Here is a 3,817-nt window from a genome sequence, read left to right as displayed (position 1 = left end):
CTTAACTGCTGAGCCATCTCTCCAACCCTATCGCTTTATTTTTTAAGTTTTAGAAACTTAATTTGTGTGTGTGCACATACATGCACACACATGCCATAGCATGAATTAAGAGATCAGAAGACAACTTTCAAGAGTTGGTTCTCTCTTTCCACTATGTAGGCCCCAAGAATAGAATTAGGGTCATCAGACTCAGTATCAGGTGCCCTTACCCACTGAGCAGTAGAACAGGCTCCATTGCTCTCCTTTGAAATACCAAATTGTAACTAACCTTTATAAAACTATTTCTTGTTAGGTTTTGGCATAATGTCAAGGAAAAATATCTGCAGTTATCTGAAACAATCATTAAAAAGCCTATCCTCTCTTTTACAAATAATTATTCTTGCAATTTTTTGGTTAGAAAATATAATAACTACTCATAAAATATATTATTTATACTAACAAGTAATGGGCCTAGCATTATCCTTAAAGTAATTAATAAAAATTTATTCTCAGGTTTGATTTCTGACATTCTGATGTTGGTTAATATGACATACATAAACAAAAGACTCGTGGGGGGACTTCTTTTTCATATTATATATACCTATATAACAAGATATAGCTATATAAGAAGATTGGAGGGAGGTACATCTCACACAATGGCATAAAAACCCAATCATTATGCTTAGATACCACAAAAGTTTCAACACCTTCAATTTTATTGTGTTTGCTTGTCTATTTGTTTATTTTGCAGTCACGAGGACAGAACCCAAGGCTTTGTTCATGCTAAGCAGGCACTTAGCACTGAGCTGCATTGTCACCCTCACACTTCGATTGTTAAGTGTCCTAAGACCAAAAGGTTTGAGAGTCACTGGCTTAAATCCAACCATAATTCATCTTTTTGGATCAAAGGTGGGTCCAGCCTCTCTTGAAGTACAGAGTTGTCTTCATGTGAAGGATACCTGAAGTTCCCTGAGGAAGGAGAGAGTCTGCTTAAGTACCAAGCATTTGGCTATTGTGGTAGAGTGAATTCTGACCTGGACCAGGGACTCTTGGGACAATTCTGGCCAGCAACTACTGCACTGAGACCAGTACATGTTGTGGTAGATGGTTAGCATGGGGGACAGGGGACCTTTTTCTTAAAGAACAAGGAAGCTTTGTGAGACATGAGGCATTCGCTCTGCAGTGCTTCAAAGCCTCTTCTGCCAACAGGCAACCTACCAGCTGTGCAGGCCCTTCTTGATGAAGTGAACCATTTTTACTCTCCTTACAACACATCCCATCTCATTTTTTCACCGTATTTACAAAGTGAAAAATTACAGCCAACAATTTAGTTCTCCTGCCTAAACATGCAGTCATATCACTTACCTAGCCAAAAGCTCTGAAAAACAGGTTGCATACAATGTATAATGCCCAAATTGGTGATGTGTCCTTAAATATTTCCACACTGTGGCCCCAGTTGGTCTTCCTAGACTTCCAGAATAAGTTTAACCTAGTAGTTAAGGAACCAGGCTATCTGGGTTCCAGACATAGTTCTATCAACCACTACCAACTACCAAGTGAGTGACTGGAACAGTGTGGTGTGCTGGTGAACATTCAGCAACTGGCTCTCAGGGTATGCTTAAGACCCTTATTTGTAGCATTTGCCAGTTTCCACAGTTCAGATACTTCTATGGCAAATTTCTTTGTTTGTTTTTGAGGCAGAATTTCACCATGTAGGCCTGGTTAGCCTGAAACTCACTATGTAGATCAGGCTGGCCTCAAACTCACATGGATCTACCCACCTGCCTCTGCCTCCTGAGTGTGGGAATTAAAGGTGTGTACCACCATGCCCTGTAGCCAATTTCCTTTTTGAGAGTTTCTCTGTATCCCAGACTGTTCTTAAACTTGCTATGTAGCCCAGGATCCCTCAAATTCATAGCTTCAGCCTCTTGAGTGCTAAGATCACAGGTGTGCACCACCACAGCCAGCTACTACTATGACTAATTTTAAGCCACCAATGTGATGTCACTAAACTTAAAGTTATGAAGAGAAGCTCACAGTTGACTCTCAAGATCCAGGGCAGAGGGCTGGAAGGATGGCTCAGTGGTTAAGAGCACTAACTATTGCCACAGTCCTTGATTGCCTAGACAAATGTAATTTCTTACTATGTGCAAAATATGTATCCTTAAATTTATAGACAAGTATCCCAGTCACTACCCATCAAAGAAGCTTCCTTTTCAAGAGACAGAGATAATTACAGAGTTCTACAACTGGGCACACACAAAGATTGTCTGTGAATTGCCCAAAACATATGTGGCACATCTAGGATGAAACCTCTACACCTAAGGTTGATGGAACATAGAACAAGGGATGAAGAGAACACTAATGCATCTTTCAATTCTCATCAATTAAGCTCCCTCATGCAACAGAGGGCCAGGAATGCAAAAGAACACATATAGCCAAAATGCAGAGAATAAGAGTCTGCAGAGTGTGGGTCCTTGGACAGGACTCTTACATTAAAATCCACCCACCCAGGGCTCAGGGACCATTGTGGAAGAAGGGGCAGAAAGATTGTATGAGCCAGGGGGATGGTGCATGACCATACGGAAATAGTCCTACAGGCTCCCGGGACTCTTCACATTCAAACCTACACCAATGGTATCAGCATGCACAAAGAACACAAACTTAAGCAGACAAAAACCCAGCACAGAACTGTGGAAATGAACAGCAGGCCTCAATCTTAATCAAAGAATTATTGGCAGCTGATTACTGCTGGGTAAGGAAGAGCTGATCCTCTTAAAGGGAGGGATTCTAGATAGGCTGACCAGATCCCAGTGGATGAACTTGCCTTTAGGGACATTTGGGGACACTAACTTTATATTTTAACACAAATGACAGAATGTATGAATTCCAGTGAGGGGGTTATGTGAGGGTACCAAAGGAGAAGGGGGGTAAGACGGTTTTTTGTATGAAGTACGCAAAAATTCAATAATTTTTTTTAAAGAATGAAAAAATGTGAACCAAAAAAAGAAAAACCTTCAAAGATCTAAGACCTGAAACCATAAAAATCTTAGAATACCTCTGCTTCCCTGGGCCTGCAGGACCCGCAGGCCTCTCCAACTCACAGGCCTCTCTCCTGGGTAAATCCATCACACCCTCTGTGCCTTGCCTCCCCCAGCCTCATTCACCCTCCCATCTCCCCCACTAGTCTCTCCTCCTAGCCTGGGTCCTGTCCCATTCTTGTCTTGGGCCCAAGACACATGGGGAACCAATACTGCTTCCTGATCCTCTTGATCCAGACCAACTCAGTGCCTTCTCTGGTCCCCAGGGGCTCTGCTTCTGGGCCTGGCCCCGCCCTCACCTCCTTCTGCTTCCCTGGGCCTGCACTACCCACCAGCCTCTCTCCAGGACTCAGGGACTGACCTTTCCTCTTCCTGATCCTTTGCATCCAGACCAACCCAGCTCCTCAGTGCACTTCCCAGGAGTCCTTGGAGCCACTTCCCACCCCATCTTGCATCTCTGAGTGGCACAGCCACCAGCTGCCCTAGACCAACATCTTTCCTGGGACTGGCTCCCACGCCAGTCCAACCCCCAAATTCCTGAGGCCATAATCTTTTCTGGAGGGATCCAGACCTTAGGAGAACGCCTGAGAACATCTTATCCTCATCTGACTTGGGCCTTTGTGGGAACTCCTGAAGACAAAAGCAATCTGGCCATTCCAATATAAAATCAAAAGACAGAAGTGGAAGCTTAGAGGAATGAGTTTTTCATGCCCCAAAAGTAAACCACAAAGACACATAAAGTTCACAAAAAGAAGCAGACCTAAACTTGAAGGCTTGAGTCTCACACAAGAATCAGA

General features: G+C 43.3%; 1 pseudogene; it reads right to left on the bottom strand.

Annotated features, from left to right (window-relative positions):
• Positions 1-583: 583 nt before the first annotated feature.
• Positions 584-680, bottom strand: LOC115067639 (annotated as a pseudogene).
• Positions 681-3,817: the final 3,137 nt, after the last annotated feature.

This window comes from Nannospalax galili, unplaced genomic scaffold (assembly GCF_000622305.1).
Source record: "Nannospalax galili isolate Female #2095 unplaced genomic scaffold, S.galili_v1.0 scaffold185, whole genome shotgun sequence".
Classification (NCBI taxonomy): Eukaryota; Metazoa; Chordata; class Mammalia; order Rodentia; family Spalacidae; genus Nannospalax; species Nannospalax galili.
This window is presented reverse-complemented; position numbering and strand designations above follow the sequence as displayed.